Below are 19500 nucleotides of genomic sequence, written 5' to 3'. Positions count from 1 at the left end.
TCAACATCAAATTACAAGGACCCCTTTCTTTTGCCGACGACATGAAAATGTTTCGACAAATACGGGATAAAACCGATGCCGAGTTTCTTCAGAGTGAATTGGAGAGCTTTAGTACGTGGTGTGATCTAAACAGAATGGTTTTAAAGCCGAGCAAATGCTCAATCATTACGTTCACGCGGAAACGCCATCCGATTCAGTTTAACTACCATCTCTTCGACTCGAGTATTCCAAAACACTGTAACGTGAAGGATCTCGGAGTCATCATGGATTCGGCACTAACGTTCAAACCACATACATCATCCATTGTGGATAAGGCATCAAGACAGCTTGGCTTCATCTTCTGAATAGCGAAAAACTTTAAGGACGTATACCATTTAAAATCTCTCTATTGCGCGCTGGTTCGCTCAACACTGGAATATTGTTCTGCTGTTTGGAACCCTTACTACCAGAACGGCGTCGACAGAATCGAGGCCGTCCAACGCCGGTTCATACGCTTTGCACTCCAACATCTTCCTTGGTAAAACAGATTTCAACTGCCGAGCTACGAAAACCGTCGTCAGTTAATACAACTCGATACTCTACGCATCCGGAGGGACTGATTTCGAGCCCTGTTCGTCTCGGACTTACTGTCTGCCAGGGTGGATTGCCCTACAATCCTCGGACGCCTCAATATTCAAGCTCCCGTTCGAGCTCTGCGCAATAACTCTCTTCTGCGAGTCCCGTTCAGCCCAAGTAACAATTGAAGTTTTATAGCACGCTACAAGTTGCAATCTAAGTTTTATCAGTGGATATAAAACTATCATAAAACCACAATTGTTGCTAGAAAGGAGAACACACTATGGGCGCTAAAGCGCTGTTACCGGACTCCAGCGTGTGTTTAACAGTGTGGCGACGGCTTTTGACTTCACCTGACGATAAAATCTAAAATAAAGAGTATTCTAAAATGTAATTAGTTTAAGTAACCACCATTGGAGCCAAGGGGTCTGTTGGTGACGGTACAACAAATAAACAAACAACAGAATCAACTTCAAAGCTGAAATAGATGATCAATTCCTGAAAAAACAGCATTCAAAATTATTTGTTATTCTAATGTATATATCTTTTTAGTTGAGATTCAGATTAGGGTCGAATTCGTTTCATTTGAAAGGTTATTCGCTGGACTTATGCTTGTCATTCAATTTAATCGATACAAGCCTTTCTTCTCGCTCAGAAATGGAGAACAAATAATAAATCGTGCGTTAAATTTAAATTGTAATGTTCTAAGTGGCTGTAGTTTTTTCGATACAGCTCGGAAAGATCGCTTGTAGTTAATGACACTTGAAGTTTAGTGTACTTTCCGAAAATGAATGTCTTGTTTTGCCCCTTTTTGCCCCAAGGTATGAAAAAAGGTGATTTTTCATTATATGTTTGAAGGAGACGCACACACTTAGAAAAAATTAAAATTACATTTGACGGAAACAACATTGCGACGTATTTTGCTGTCTAGTATGTCTAGTAAAAGAATTTTACATGTTTTGACATGTGGAATACAATTTTGTGCCTCTTTTGATGTAAAACTCGGTGGAATAGAGATGGAGAATTGTGAACAAAGCGCATTTTAAAGTGTGGATGGTAGTGTTTGATTACCCAGGGTTCGTAATAAAATTTATAAATGTCTCTCAATATTATCAACAATTGAAAACATGTGCATTCTGCTGAAAATTCACTATTCCAAATTTTTTGAAAACGAATTTTCATATATACTGCACTTTATATTCGTAAATATTGAATATTCAAACCACCTTAAGTGCCAAAATTTTGAGGTAAAAAAAATAACAAATTGACATCGAATATGAATTCAGCGCCACAAAATTACCCCAATGTGAAGTTTTCATCAAATTCGGACCAATTTAGAGGTTTTTTCCGACTTTTGAAAGGAAGGTGATCACTGTGTGTCGGCGAGAATTTGAGCTGGAGTCGATATTGACATTACCCAGTCAAACTCATGCGGAATTCTGACTGGTTTCTTGCGGAACCCTAGCTCAAACAAAAAAAATATAGTTTTTGGTTTGATTTTCCCGAATGAAAAATATGTAAGAATTTTTTTTAAACACAGAATCCGGTACAGATTTTTCTAAATAAGAGTACAGGTAGGGAAGATTTTTCAACTCCCGGTATAGATTAAATTGTGGCAACACTGATGATGAGGTGATTAACAGATAGCATGAAATAATGATCACCCAATATAATAAAACATAGTTAAACTTTGTGTTCCGAGATGCCCCCTATTTAAAAGCATAATAAAAGAAGCAGACATCCAGCGTCTGGCTTTTCGCATTAAATTTTCAGTGCCTATTATCTATTTCATCAAAATCTCAGAGGGAGTGCCAAAAGAACGACACACGTTCAGTAAGAACGTGTAACTAAGCCGTTAATATGAACTAAATCAGTCATCTATTTATTTACAACTCCTCCGAGACGTAAACTTTATCAAGCCAACAACTTGTATATACCCCGTCGAATCCCCGGCATTTTATATTACAGGCGGCTGACTTTCCATGGAACGTCATGCATATTTATGATGTGTAAATAACTATCCCCTTTATCGTATAGGATGCCGTATAAGAGTCCACAGAAGATGCTTTCACTTCTGTCAGTGCCGGATCATGGGAAGAAAACATGACTACTTTGAACATCCTGTGGATACTCGTAACTCGTAAGCCCTGCTACCATTATTCCTAATGCAGAGATGGAAAACTTTCTGCTGTCGTGATTAACTATAAAAATCATTCAAGAAATACGCTAGTAGATATTTACCCCCTAAATAGAAGTTGTTTTACACGTGTGTGAATTACTACAATCACACGAATTAAAATTTTGTTGTTGTTTACTGGCAACTTCACTTGCCTTGCTCTTATCACATTTAATTTGTTTCCAATTTTTTAGAGACACTTCCTTAATATGCTATCACATATTTATTATTATAATATAATTCTCAATTCATTATTTTTACCACGATATGATGTCCATTATATGAGCAGGGACAATGTTTTAGGATTGCAGCAGACGCTTAAGATACGTAATCGAACTTTTTACTTTGTAGGTAGGTAAGTGCTAACATTTTTGTAGAAAATCATTTAAAAATAACTTTGAAGTTTTAAGTGTATTGTTATATTAAAAAAGTTGACATCTTTCGATGTATATAATAAAAGAAAAAAATTGATTCTTCATTTCATGACGTGGGCTGGTAATATTTTTAACACAGTTCAGAAAGTGTATTCGAGGTTCCATCGATATGATTTTAATAACTATGTGCACATTGTTATCAAAACTATCTCGCCAACCCCGTTGGCCTTTGTAGAAACTTACATAAGTTCAACTCTGGTTTCTCTACATTGAAAACATAACACTGTCGCAAAATTCCCCCAGCAGACAGGACTAATTTACTAGTTAATTAACCTTTCGTCCCAGCCAGTCCGTTTTGTAGAGGTTGCATGCCTGAGATTCACACAAGGTGTGTCTACCGTTTATGATTGGGCTTCCAGACCATCGAGAATGAGACAGCCATTAACACACGAACGGATACCGTATCAGTCAGCAGTTTTCGGCAATTATGCGAAAAACATTATTTTTCCGACTAACATCTACTGTTGGAGACGCGCTCAATCAACCATAACACAAAACCATCCTATTGCTTCTGATGATGAAGCTAATTTATATCGTCAATTCTAATTAGCAGCGCCCATTGGGACATAAATACACATACAAACATAAACAAGTAATAAAGGTTCCGTACATAAGCCCATGCAGGTTCGCGTTGATTCCAACAGAATGCCTACCCTACCCTCCTGCAAGCGCTGAAAGGAATCTGAGTTGTTTTTGCTACTCATCAAACGAACGGTGGGCCGTAGATAAAACAAACAGAAGTGGCACACAGTCTATCGCAACTCTGCTAGGCACTCGATCATTTTTACACTCAACTTTTCAACTTGCTGTCTGCTATGATACACCCACCATCATCAACGAACTGGTTAACCAACAAATCGACCCACTTGTACTGAGGAAGTCTCAGCATTCCACCCGTCGCACAGTGATCACCTTCCATACAAAAGTCGGACAAAACCTCAAAAGTGGCCTGAATTTGATGAAAACTTTACATTAAGGTAAATTTGTGACGCTGAATTCATATTTGATGTTTATTTTTTGTTTTTTTTATTGCCTCAAAATTTTGGCACTTAGGGTGGTTCAAAAAGTCAATATTTACGAATATAAAGTGCACTACATCCGAAAATTCATTTTCAAAAAATTAGGTGCGTTGAATTTTTTAACAGAATACACATTTTTTCAATTGTTAACAATGATAAGACACATCTATAAATTATATTACGAACCCTGGGTAATCAAAGGCTACCATGCGTCTCCTTCAGACATATCATGAAAAATCACCTTTTTTCATACCTCGGGGCAGAAAGGGGCAAAACAAGATATTTATTTTCGGAAAGTACACTAATTTTCAAGTATCATGAACAACAAGCGATCTTTCCGAGCTGTTTCAGAAAAAAGTACAGCCACCTTGAATATTATAACTTTAATTTATTGCGCGATTTATTATTTGTTCCTCATGTCTCAGCGAGAAGAAAGGCTTGTATCGACTAAATCGAATGGCAACTATAAGTCCAGCGAATAACCTTTAAAATGAAACCAGTCAATCCTAATCGGAGTCTTAACTAAAAAGATATATTCATTTGAATAACTTAGGTGTGTGTTTCTCAGAATTGATCATCTTTTTCATCTTTGAAGTTCTGTAAAAAATCGAGCTATCGGCTTCAGGACTTTATATTTTGAGAAGACTTTATTCAACCTATTAAGAAACAGGGAAAAATGTTAAATCATGAAAAATCTAAAATAAAATTTTGAGGTTTTGTCCGGCTAGGTGACACTGTGCGTCGTCGGTGCACTTCACTGGTGGTATCGATGGGTATGGGTATTAGAGGAGTAGAACGTGAACAGAATTCCGTAAAAGCGCACAAACATACCAATCTACTACATATATAGGTACTAGCAGTAGTATAATCGGTTAGCTATTTATGAGCGGAAGGCTGATGGTTCGTGCAGTATGGAGTACATTCCACAAAACCGTCTGAACTGTGAACGATTCGATTTATTCATAAAAGGTCTCAGGCCGTTAAAAAAAACGAGAAATCACCTTAACAGCTTAAAATAGTTTACGATGCATAAATTTTGAATCTAAATTTTACATCTCACAAAATATGCAAAAATTGAGCGGTGGAGTTCACACGAATTTGTATTATAGATTTTGGTTAAATGTGAGCCGCTCTTAATTTGAAGGTTTTTTCTGCAGGAAGGAAAAACTTCCATTGCTTTAGTTCGAAAATCGCATTTCCATGTTGTTTAAGTTTACCCTATTTGCGTTACCTTAAACAAAAACGACATGACAAATCAACGTGAAATGTTTCGTGCGTGTGTCCTATACAATCCCACAACTGGCTATTCATGTATAAACGCTGTCAATCTGACTGTTGATAACAGAGATTGCGAATACGTCTATTGTTCGCGGTATTTTCAGCATGAATAATTATCACTTTCGGATGGTCTCCGAAGGGTTGTATCCAACTCCGGTAGAAAAAGGGTTTCCACCCGCAATCGGTAGTGACGCAAATGTCAATCACGTGACTAGGGAAAGCTCAAAAACTCTGAGTTGATACAATACTTAAGTAGCACGAATCGGTAACCGGTGATTTGATCGGAACCCGTTTGGCCGAATGCTATTTCACCGACTGTCACTTGAATAGGCCGAATGGGTCATTTGGCCGAATCCCATTTAGTTGAATGCCGTTTGAACGAATGCTGTTTGCCCGTCATTTTGACAAATTTCATTGGGCCGACAGGTTTTGGTTCAAGAGGTATTTAACCGAAACTAATACTTATATTCAAACTCATTCGATTTGACTGAAAAATATATGATATTTTACATTTTTTTCTTATTCATTTTTTTATATCGGTCTATAGGGAAAATGAGCAATATTTTACATAACCTTCACAGAACTCGATCAAATCATCAGTTTTCAGAAAAAGAGAGAGGTATTTGTTTTATCCAATCCATTTATTTGATAAGGTACGTTTGCGTTAGCTTAAAGGTGACAAATTCTTTGTTTTACATTTAAAATTTCTTCAAACTGATTTTTTATAATGATACTAAGGACATTTTACTACTATCTTGTACGTATGCAAGAGGTTAGGAGGGTCATTTAGTGTTATTTTTTATAGTACCACGCTAGGATTTTTTAGCAGAAAAAATAATTAATAACTAACGGAAACAATCTTACAACCATCTTCAAACTATTACCAACTAAAGCGAGTGATTGAATTTTATTGAAATTAAGGGGGTGAATTTCTCCGAACAACTTTCGGATATAGAAACGCATTGCAATCGGTCAATACGAGTTGTGGTCGGAGGCTGGTTTTCCTGGTTTTTACTACCAACTATGTGATAACCTTCACTTGCCTTCAGTCATGAAGGTCAATGCTACTCTCAAGAAACTTTTTAAATAAATTCAACAAGCGTCTCTTGGCATATTCTTCAACAAGCCTAATTTGATTCTGTCAGTGTCACAAAGTGCACGTTTCGAGAATTCTATACCTTGTAATGCCACTAACGGCACCGGCCACGTCCCTACAGTCAGGAAAGGAATGTTAGTGTAACGAACGTTGTTATGGAGATCGTGTATACCTCTGCATCTACACTTTGCCGCGGAAAGAAGTTTTTGTTTTAGTAGGATAGAATAAAGAAGTACAAAAATCTGGATTCACCTGATGATACGATCTATGCAACTCTCAGAAGTGTTATCATGTGTTCATTTCTCTGGGCAGCCGTCTGCCGAGCATTTATGATAGATTTATCGTTTGTTGAACTAATTTGGAAATGCTCGGTTTGTAAAAAACGATACATTTGCTGAAAGGAGGGGCCATTTTGCAGTAAAATGCATCAAAAATGTTTTTACTGTGGGAAGAAAGCTAATCAAGATGCTTTTATTTAAAGTTGTATTAATACGATCCACAATATCAGAAAATTGTATTAATACAGCGCTGGTTTCTTTCTCTGGCATAGATATGGAAACACTTGGGGTTTTTGATGTCCTAGGAAGTGCTGGAAACTTCATTTCTGAGCTCAGATTTTTTAGACTGGGAGCGACTTGCTTCGGTTTTGCACTAGGAAATGTTCAACATTTTTCTATTACTTCTAGGCACAGAAGAAAATGTTCCCTACTGGGGCCCTTGTAAGTAGACAAGATAGTATAGATGGTATTGTTACAATGGGCTGAGTGTTCTAGTTGTTTGCAATTAATGCAGTTTATGACCCACGTTACAAAAAGGCGAACTGGTGGATGAACTTTGGCAAAGAAGAGGTAGTTGGATTCAGTAGACCTGGCGAAGGTCACCCGATAAAAGTCTCGAGTTTACATAAATCCTCTTCCTGACAGCATATTTTGAAAGTACAAGCATTCGAAAATATCAGTGCGAAATTTCATTCAGATCGGAACATTAGTTTTAAATTACAGCCGTTCACTGCGCGCTGATTCCATCCACAAATTAAATTAACACAAAATTTTGAACGCAATTATCTCGAAGCGGAATGGAAATTTTTTGCAGAGAACAGTTGCAGTGAACGTGATACCTCAAAAACTATTCAACCCATTTTAATAATCCTTTTTATATCTGTTCATATTTACATTCTCGAGTACAGTAGTAGGATTATTTTTATCCAAAAATTTTCGATTCTTTGTAATGAATTTTCCTTAAAAATTTTGAACACCTCTAAACTCGATTTATTGCTCAACATGGTTTTTTATCGGATTTTTTATGAAGCCAAACCGTTCAAGTACACCACAATACATTTTTACATATTCACTAGGGTTCACAGTGCCGACCCATTTTGGCGAGAACCGGTACTGCGTACTGAAGGCCCCAGTAGCGGTAGTACCGGTAAAGTACCGGTACTCGAATATTTTTTTCAAAAGATTCGAGAAACGCTTCAAAGTGAAATTGAATGCTCAACCTGATGTCTAATTGCAGCAGCAGAGATTTTTCGAATGCGGTACCTTCTTTTATTTCGAGATCTAGGCCATTTTGAATTCAATAACTTCTAAGTGCGACCTTCGTCGACTTCAACATATAGTAAATGTAAGAAACTCTATTACCAACAGTAAATCGAAATGGGAACGTAAATCCGTGTACATTGGTCCTCTCGACATTATCGTTTTGTTGTAAATTGGTGCTGACTTTTATGCAAAATAAGGCTCCTAATTTCCTGTTAACTATGGAGTTTTGCTGACTTTTCCGATCTTAAAAAATTACGATTCGCGCCATTCAAAGTTCACCAACTCTCGCTGTTCGTTCTTTTATAGATATAGATTTAAGCGCAAACCAAATAAAGACATGACTTAGGCCACAGTCTTATTACGCGCCACCCAGTAAATAATTGGATCAGGAGGTCACTAATAAAAAAATCAAAACAAATTTTTACGTCTCTTATGTGAATATTTTGAAATTTAGTAGAAGCTAGTTGAAATTTTATTTCGACCAAATAGTGTAAGAATTTAAACATATCGTTCAGTATAACGGGAGTTAGTTATGTTTAACTTCTAAAATTATTATGATGATGGCCCCACCTCATTTCCCCACAAAAGCGTAAGCTGAACGATTTATGTAGAAGATAATTCAATATAATTAAAAACCACATTGCAGACTGATATTTGGAAACAAGTCCACCAATAGAGTCATACATTTCATAAAAAAAATTGTATGGTACCGAAAATACCGGTTTTGATCAGTACCGGTATTACGGTACCAGTAATGGGTCGGTATTCCCGGGATTTTCGGTACCGGTATTTCCGGTACCACAACCCTAATGTTCACTGCAAGCCTCTGTGAAAAAATGTGCCTCGGGGGAAGGGCAATAACTCCGACAATTTTCAATATCTTTTTCAAACACAACTTTTTTTTGTTTTCTTCAACAGTACTACATCAAATTATCTTTTGCTTTTTCAAACAACATTTGCATAAAACCGTTAAAAAAACACTTAGATTCCTTTTTTCTTTCAACTTTGTATATAACCCCTTAACTTGTAAAAGTAACAGTGTCCAGGCGGCTTGTAGGAAAAGGAACACCGCCGCTTCACTGCTCTGCTGGCCAAATAACGGTTGACGCACGCACACAAACGAAAGAAAAATCCGTACCCTCGCAAGATTCTTTATTGCGTTACACTTCATGAACTGAGAAGATCGACTTATCAGTCTGAAAGTCACCGAACGAATGAGAGAGAAGTATTGATGATCGATCCATCAACTCATGGACCAGGGACCAACGGCTTTACTTCCCTTCCGAAGGAAGACGTGACCACGGTTTTCTTTCAACTCAGAAAGATCTCAACGACCTCGGCTGGGATTGAACCCAGACCAATTGAATGAGTGGCGGTCACGCTTACTACTCAACCACCAGCGCCGTCTCTCTTAAATAGTGCTGGTTGCACTGATGTTCCTTTCAAGATCCTGAAATGAAATGTTATATCAGATGAATCGACCTTCATCAAACTTATCGCTCGACACTAGCATGGTTGCCACTATTTTTCAAAGAAAATCTGGCAGTTCAACAAGAAATGTCTGGCAAAATCTGTCATTTGACAGCGATCTCAAATTTAATTTTAGTCTTAATAGAATGTGCAACAATCGATTTTTGTTATATTTGTGAAAATATGATCAACTTTTCTAAAATTTGATTAGACTTCTATAATTAAAAAATCTGGCAGGATGAGAAGTTTATCTTTTCGTCTTAAAGCAGCAAAAAACTCTGGCTGTGTCACAAAAGTCTGACATAATGGCTTCCTCGATCACCAGTCAAATGAAACATCAAACACCATTGTCTCTCTCGAGCTGTGCTAATTTCAAGCAAACTCAAACTCGCTCGCATTAAGGGGATCTCCTCATCAGTCAGCTTAAATAATCGAATTTTTTACTTCAATCGTTAGAATCGTCATCAGAGAATATTCTTGAAATGTTTCAGAGTATAGCTGAATAACAGCAGATGCCTGTATGTTTCCTTTAAATTGATTTTTTCCTTCTAAAAAAATAAAAGACCATTTTATTTCAACCATGTTTATTAGCATTCCGTGCACGATTCAAAAAATCATAAAACACATCTTTTTTCTGAACCACTGGTGAGAGGAAACACGTGCACAAGTTCGCCTGTCGAACTCCATGTGCGTACACGGCGTGCGCAAACATAGGTTCGTGGAAGTAGCTGTCTCTTTCTGTCCTCGCATCGTCACTAGCTTCGACTCATTTTGCTTGGTGTGTATCTTCCATGCGTACACGGTGTATTCACACAGATGTTTGAACCGAACTTTCTACAGCGGTGTGCGTTTGGGTTCTGTGCTTGATGCAAACATGTACACTGAAAAATTGTTTTCTACGTTTGCACGAGTCGATGAAATTTTTCTGTCCCCTCAAATAAGTTCGAATGATATTCGGCCAAATTACCCTTTCAGCCTAACAGCTTTCGTCCAAATGGCATTCGGCCTAACGACATTCGACTAGTGGACTTATACGGCCAAATGGCATGCGGCCAAATGGCTTTCGGCCAATCGTGCTACTTGCAGGAAATCTTCCATCATGTGCACGATTTGAAAGGAAAGATGAGTTAAATAAAACTCTCTGCTTTGACATTGTTACGCAAGGGTTGCCGAATTATTCTAGTTTCGAACGAGCTCGAATCGTTGATTTCTGAACATTAATACGTCTTCCTTGATTATATAAAGGTTACGCTAGATATCGTCACATATCGTAATCGGGATTTTACGAAGCGGGATTGTAAATTAGGTTAAAAGTCATTTACCGGACTCTATTTGAAGAGCTTTTCATTCCAAATACTATTTACCAATTATGGCATCCTGGTCTTTCTGTGATTACTGGACATTGATATTGAGTTAGAGAATTAGTAAGTATATACACTAACAGTATCGTTTAGGTGAACAAGGTGTCCTTGTTGAACTGCAACCGCCCATGTCAATTTATTGGAGTAGCTTGAAAACTTGCTCAAAATCTTGTTTGCTGAATGTTAATCCGAAAATGTCAAATTATTTGTTATTTATTCCCAAGCACAATTGCAGTGATCGTGTCTGGTACTGCTTTGCTATTGAAAAGTCAACTATCGCACATGGCGTACTGAGTAAAATCCAACTCAACAATTGTAAATTTCTTAAGAGAGACCGAATTTCTAGGATATATAATTTCTAGCGACAGGGTAAAACCTAACCCAGAAAAAAACGACAAAATGCTTAGATAACCACTGCCAAAGAACCAAAAAAAAAATTAATCAATTTCTTGGTTTAGTAGGCTATTTAGACTATTCAAATTCCTAGAAATAGAATCTTCGGTCGTTATAAAAGATCCAATATACACCACAGCATTAGAAATCCTCAAACACGTATAATCGCAACAGACCAACTTCTAGCTTACCTTCAGCTTGACCAGTCTTTCACCCTTACAACGAATGTTTCGGGATACGCACTAGGTGCTGTTCAATCTTAGTTTCAAGAGGATATAGAACGTCCGATCGCGTTCGCATCCAGGATTTCTATAACATGAAGCAGGAGCTGCCTATATTGGAGGCCTTTGGTGTGCATGGAATAAGCCAAAACAAAACATGTATGTTTGGTAATATTAGTCAGGTTATGAAAAAGGTATTATGATTCGAAAAAATGAAAGCGACTCCTACAAAAAAATTGATTATTGAATTCAAGAGGTTTTGAGCACAAGAATCACCCATTCAATACAATTTCAAATGAAGTTACCCGACAATGCACCACAAACTCATAGATGTATAGTTCATGCTCAGTTCATCCCAACCACCCTAAGGCACAGTTGTTATGCGGTTATATCAACTGACATCATCATTATTGTGATTTAAGTGCCCGGCAGTAGAACGATGTTAGCTGGGCAAGTGAACACTCTGCAGACCACTGCATCATTTGTGGGTAACCATTAGTTTGCACTCACTCAACCCCACATCCTTGTGGTGATTTTCTCGGAATAGTAGTGGTACGTCGACCGCGGAAGAGCAACTGGAGGTACTTGGTACTGCCAGCTTTGTAGTTTGTGCCCGATAGGAATATTGTTCAAGTGACAATTGACAAAAGAAACATAATTTATCGTTACTTGAGGTTGGAGAAATATGCTAAGTTTATACTTGTAACGTAGTTGTCTTCCGAATGTGAGACGGCTCTTTCTAAAGGAAGTAAGTTTATCGGATACCATAGACTTGAGTAATGAAAACAAATTGAATTCAAATTTTCAATCAACCAGTCTCCACTCTTCTTTACTGTATTGCAAACAGACTGCAATTAAATATTTGTTGCGAAGTCAGGTGCGATGTAAATGCAGAGCAGAATTGATACTCCTCCTAGCTCTCGTTTAAATGTACTGTAGTACTGGTAAATTGCTTTACTTTTTGATTAAAATACAAAAACTTCGTGCTCACTATATATTGGATACAACTCCACTTTCGAACGGCTTGAACAAAAATATTTAAAAAAAATACTTCGACACGAATGCACCCGCCGGTGTAAAGTGTCGTTAATAAAATAAAAAAATAAAAATTAAAACGAATACTGTTTTTTGCTGCAGTGTGGATACTAAACATGTAAGGTTCCGGTCAAAATAAAACGCTATCGCCGAGTTTACTGCTTAATTGTTCTAATTCTATCATAGATTAGAACACCATAGGAAGCGAAAAACGAATTTGTCAAATTTATTGACAAAAAAACTATGCCACCTGTTTTCCATATTTCTCTTAATTGACACGGATCAATACGTGAGCTTAACGGAGCCGCGTGTCTTTTATATATATATATATATATATATATATATATATATATATATATATATATATATATATATATATATATATATATATATATATATATATATATATATATATATATATATATATATATATATATATATATATATATATATATATATATATATATATATATATATATATATATATATATATATATATATATATATATATATATATATATATATATATATATATATATATATATATATATATATATATATATATATATATATACAACAAATAAATAACACAAAGCTTACTTTTTATATTTTTGAATTTTAGCAACAATAAAGGTATATTGAAATTTATTGAAGAATATTGTAAAATGTGGTTTTTAATCATTTTTGTTAGACATCCAGCAAGATAGCTTTCTAGCGAAGAAGACTGTGATAAATGGGAAAATATTATTACTAACGCAGTTGATCACAACTATTTGTATAACCATTGTCTAAAATTAACTGAAAATAATAGTGTTGTTGTGTTTTGGACCAGCTTGAAAATACAAATACAATTGTTCTATAACTTTAAATTGTAAAAAAGCTTTATTATACAGCGAGAATGTTGCTGAACCGATATTACAAAACAAGATGTCATCCAGAAATTCCAAGCGATGTTTGGAAAAAAGAATCATTCTGATATCCCTTCCCCTTTTCTACTGATCACCTATCTGTACGATTGGATAAAGAAAATGTATTCACACAGATCACCTTGAAATGATTAGCTTCCGGGGGGCTATAGGAAATCAACCTATGCACTTGTAGCTGGATATATATTAGGGTGGCAGTTATTGTTGCGATGTTGGAATTTTGTCCATCAAGTAATAATAAAATAAATTTTGGCAAAATTTCGACGAAATTAATTCCTTTAAACTTATGTTTTTGTGAAAGGTTTCAATTTTATATGAACAAAAAGAAATTGTTTTTAAAGGAGACCCAAAGCATTTTTGTAGAAAATTTTTTAAGTTTTTTTTTAAAGAACCCAAAAACTTTCCGTTCGAAACCTGTTATAGTGTGCTCGAGCTCTACCAAATTTCAAAATGTTTTGATCACCTTGAAAAATGTTATGAATTTTCATACAAAACGTATGTAAGGGCGAATGATCAAATGGTTAAAACTCCACTAACAAATCAAACAAACAAACAAATTAAAAGTATGAAAAATACATGTATTTCTCCTATAAAACAACGGTTTGGGACACGTGCCAAAATGATCAATTTCGCTCAAATTTTGCCTAATTTTTTTGTTTGATACCTTGATTCATTTTTTGCCCGGCAACGAACAAAATTTTTTAGTCATTGTTTATTTTTAGTTTATATTAAGGCACAATAACACCTAACAGTTGACGGCGGCGGCGGTTAAGCGGTAAGCGTGACCGCCACTCACCCCAGTTGGTCTGGGTTCAATTCCAGTCGAAGTCGTTAAGATTTTTCTGAGGCGCAAAACAGATGTGGTCACAATTCCTTCAGAAGCCGTTAGTCCCCGATCCATGAGTTTGATGGGTCGCAATATCTAGTCCAGATAGTGTAGTCACCTCTCTGGCGTCGGTGTTTGGCCTTGTAGCGGATAAAAGGCTAACGGAAATTAACTAGAACATGAGCAACTAACAGCAGTAAATAATGTTGGCCAAGATTCGAGCCTATAGTTAGCCCTGTGTGGGTAGGTAGCGCGACCCTGGTAAGGTAGTCTAGCGAAGTACTCAAAACACCACGAAATGCAAGAGTAGAGCAAAAGTCGAACTAGATTTGCGGCAAACGACCCGGCAACGAATAAAAGATAACGGTTGGAAACTCGGATCTTGGAACGTAAGAACTTTGAATGACCCCGCACGCGCAGGGCTACTGGCTCGCGAACTGCGTAATGTTGGTGTGCACGTGGCAGCAATACATGAAGTACGATGGCCGAAAACCGGAGAACGCGAATTCAGAGTAGTGGACCCCATTGCTACATTGGTGGTGAAAGAGAAAAACATGGTGTTGGTTTCATAGTGATCGGGAAGCAGACGAAGCGAGTTATTCGGCGGAAACCGATAAACGACCAAATCTGTGTGTTAAGAATTCACGGCAAGTTCTTCAACTACAGTCTGATCAGTATTTATGCGCAAACTAACGACAAGCCCGATGATATGAAGAACGCGAACTATGAGAGCTTAGATAAAGCCTACGGAGATTGCCCATGATAAGATGTTAAAATAGCCATCGGAGATGCTAACGCACAGGTTGGGAGAAAGCAGTTCTTTCGCCCAATTTTTGGTACACAGAGCCTTCATTCTGCTACCAATGATAATGGCCTACGGTGTGTAACTTTCGCTGCTGCTAGGTGAATGGTAATCAGTAGTACTTACACGTAAGGATTTCCGAAAGCACACCTGGAGACACCCAAGTGGCAGTACTTGTTCCCAAATAGACTACGTACTGGTAGAAGGACGGCATTTCTCCGATGTCATTGATGTGACGACCTTCACAAGCCCAAACATCGACTAGGATTATTATCTCGTAGTAGCAAAGATTCGTGCACGATTATTCAGCGTTACGAGTCCAAGAAACAACGGAATGATGCGATTAAATATACAATGCCTTTCGACTGAAGGTGTAGCAATGTCAACAGCATGTGGGAGGCAGTCCACGAAACTGCGACTATAACGGCGCGAGAAGTGATAGGTACACCTCAGCGGCGCCAACGAAGCGGTTGGTTCGATGAAGAGTGCCAGAGAGTGACGAACGATAAGAATGCGGCCAGAATCCGGATGGTAGTGGCTGGTAGACGCCTCAAAAGAGAGCGGTATGGGAAAGCGAGAATTGCCGAGAAAAGAATCCACCGCGAAAAGAAAAGGCAGCACGAAGAAAGTGTGATTGCTGAACTGCATGGACCGGAATAATATGCGGAGATTTTATGCAACTATCAACGGTGCGCGGTATAAATCAGCGCCAGATCCCGTTAAGTGCAATGACCGACAGGGAAATTTGCTGACAGGATAAAAAATGGCGACTGCCAGGTGAAAGGAGCATTTCGAGGTTCTGTTGAATGGCGGAAGTGAAAATGTATCTAGAAACAGGATAATCATTGAAAATGACGGACAAGCTGTGGACCAACACTAGACGAGGTTAAGAACGCTATACGTGAGTTGAAACCCGGCAAAGCTGCTGGGAAGGACGACATCCCGGTTAAACTTATTAAATACGGTAGTTAGCAGCTGCACCAAATAATCCACCTAATTATTCTAAGTACATGGGCGGACGAAGAATTGCCTGCCAGTTGGCTGGATGGACTTATTTGCCCCATCTATAAGAAAGGGCACAGACTGAAGTACGCTTATTATAGGGGGATATCTCTCCTGAACCCCGGGGACAAAATACTGTGGCGTATTCTGTTTAGCAGACTGAGACCGCTCGATCGTCGACGAATACCAGGCTGGTTTTCGTGAGGGCCGATCAACGACGGATCAGATGTTCAGCCTGCGGATGATCCTATACAAATTCCGGGAGTACAACTTGCAGACCCACTATCTGTTCATTGATTTTAATGCGGTGTACGATTCTGTGAAAAGAAAAGAGCTGTGGTAGATGATGTCAGAACATAGTTTTTTGACGAAACTGATTGGACTGATACGTGCGAAGTTGGTTGGTTCAAAATCAAGTATTCGGATTGCAGATGAGATCTCAACCTCTTTTGTGACCTTAGCTGAACTGAATCAAAGCGATGCACTTTCAAATTTGCTGTTCAATATTGCGCTTGAAGGTTCTATCAGGAGAGCTGGCGTGCTAAGGAACAGAATTATCATCACAAGGTCGCATATGCTCCTTGGTTTTGCGGACGATATTGATGTAATTGGAATCAGTGGAAGAGGCTTTCGTGCCTTTTAAGAGAAACACAGCGAGGATAGGCTTAGTCATCAACTCAGCCAAGACAAAGTACACGGTCGCAGGTAAAGAGAGAGGCAGGTCTAGTGGTGTTGGTTCCGAGGTAGTTCTTGATGATGGTGACGTGTTTGAAGTGGTCGAAGAAATCGTTTATCTTGATACACTAGTGACTTGCGACAACGATATTTCCCGGCCAACAGGACCTTTTACGGTCTACGTAACTAGCTTAGGTCCAGCAACTTGCAAACGTCAACAAAATCCGCCTTATACAAGACACTGATCCTCCCTGCCGCTCTTTATAGCCACGAACCGTGGACGATGAGGGAGGCAGTTAGGAGGACATTCTTCGAGCAGTACTGCGGACAACACTTGGCGGGATATGCGAAAATGGAGTGTGGCGCAGATGCATGAATCATGAGTTATACTAAGTATACAAAACAGCGGATTTGTTAAACAGATGAAATACGGCAGACCGCAATGGGCTGGTCATGTGGTACGAATGTCGGAAGAAAGAATTGCAAAAACAATATTCAACAGAGAACCAAGAGGACGCCGACTTCTTGGAAGACCACGAACAAGTTGGCTATGCGCAGTAGAAGAGGACCTAAGATCCTTGAACGTGCGGAGGAACTGGAAGGAAGCCGCCCAAGAACGATAAAGATAGAGCTCTACACACGCCCGATATTGTCGAGATGACTAAAAATGGGACTCCGGTGAAATACTGGCTATTTGCTGTTGTTGTTCATTCGCGATGTGAACTATTGGTTAAAAGTGAAAATGGAGGTTAAACTACCGAAAGTTGCCTTTATCCAGTTTAACCATGTCAGACATTCAATGCTAAAAACGCTCAACCAATTTGCACATGTGTAAAGCTTTCCAGGTCAAATTAATTGGTGTCAGTTCTGTGAACAAATGGTACACTACGGACAACCCTACTCAGAAACCGAAAGAAGAAAGCCTATCTACGAAAATAATAATACCTGAATCACCCATGGTGGTAAAATTTGCGATTGCTGTTCGGGCATTAATGATAACTGCAAGAACTGCATCATGTACCTCAAAATCGACAGCCAGTTCCCTTAATGCGGAATCAACTACCAAGGAAGGAGGGTTTACACTCGTGAACCGTAAGGACAAGAAGCAAGGAACAACATCTGATCGCGAACATTAAGGCAGCAATCACAATAATGACACGGCCGGGTAATGTAGTGATCACCTTCCATAAAAAAATCGGGCAAAACCTCAAAAGTGGCCCGAATTTGATAATACTTTTGTGACGCTTAATTCATATTAGTTTTTTTTTTTGTTTTTTTCTGCCTCAAAATTTTGACACTTAGAGTGATTCGAAAATTCAACATTTGCGAATGTAAAGTGCACTTTCAAAAAATTTGGTGTAGTGAATTTTTAGCAAAATTCACAAATCAAACACTATCATGCGCCTCCTTCAAACATATGAAAAATCACCTTTTTTCATACCACGGGCAGAAAGGGGCAAAACAAGACACTCATTATTAGAAAGTACACTAATTTTCAAGTATCATGAACTACAACCGATCTTTCCGAATTGTTTCGAAAAAATTACTACCACGTTGAACATTATAACTTTAACTTAATGCTTGATTCATTATTTGTTCTCATGCCCGAGCGGGAAGAAGGGTTTCAATCGACAAAATTGAATAGCAAATATAAGTTCAGTGAAAGACCTTTCGAATGAAACCAGTTCGATTGAGATTTTATCCAGCTAGGCAACCCTGTGTGAAGAGGGAGAAATGAACGATCCTCCAAGACGCAGCTGGCGTGGAAGTAAATGTTTCTCAACTGCAAGGTTTCCACGCCAAATGGCAAATCGCGCACACCTGATCTGGTATGTTATTACTAGTTTAATTATTTTTTGTTTCACATCATGTAAATATTTAAACGAATTACGACTAGCCAAAGTGTAAGGTCTTGCCAAATAAGCGTATTACATAAAATATAAAGGTAAATGCCACCTCAATGCACACAAACATTGTCTCAAATTGTTGAACTGAGTCGATTGATGCACCGGCAATCCTGGCTTTGAAAAAATGTGCAAATTAATTGTAAAACTTTGTGCATGGAGCCCAATTGAGAAATTAATTTTTATAGAATGTTTTGCAAATACGGGTATATTTTCGAATATGGTTTTCTAAAATATAAAATATAAAATTTACAATAAACAATATCGATGGTGGTTTGAACAAAATTTCTAAAGAACCGTAGGTAATGTTTCTATATATTGTACAAAACGATTTCAGCCAACCATGGGAGTGCTGTAGTTTTTTCTCTGATAAGTGATTGATTTAATTAAAAGTACGCTTATTCAAAGTATAGTTACTTTCTTTAGGTATTATTGAGCTTTTCTTTTTAGTTTCAAAAGAAAGTTGAAATTTTTACTAAATTTCCGCATCCGCGTGAGTGGTTTCGAGTGAGATTTAATCAAGCTGGAATAGCTGTTATAAGAGCATTTTTGAACGTCATGCTCTTTAATTATTCAAAGTTTTAAGACAATTATCAAAATATTGCTGTAAAGTTTAAGACTTATGATCTACCGGGCTAACCGGTTTAAATCAGATACTCGAAGTTTAGTTACACCGTAAACATCTGCTTTTATAAACGTTAGCATAAAAGTTACAAATATAATAAATGTTTCTTTCTCCACTGCTATGTTGCCCTGTCATCTTTAATTATCCCGGGGGCCTCGTTC

The 19500-nt window shown here is 37.8% G+C and overlaps 1 protein-coding gene across 8 annotated transcripts in view; it reads right to left on the bottom strand.

Moving 5' to 3' along the window:
- Positions 1-19500, bottom strand: part of LOC131694076 (potassium voltage-gated channel subfamily KQT member 1) — a 1057856-nt gene that overhangs the window by 960182 nt on the left and 78174 nt on the right. The gene's annotated exons all lie outside the window — the stretch shown is intronic.

The sequence above is a fragment of the Topomyia yanbarensis genome, chromosome 3 (genome assembly GCF_030247195.1).
Source record: "Topomyia yanbarensis strain Yona2022 chromosome 3, ASM3024719v1, whole genome shotgun sequence".
In the NCBI taxonomy this organism is placed as follows: Eukaryota; Metazoa; Arthropoda; class Insecta; order Diptera; family Culicidae; genus Topomyia; species Topomyia yanbarensis.
The sequence above is the reverse complement of the archived record's forward strand: the minus strand, read 5'-3'. Positions and strand labels throughout refer to the sequence as shown.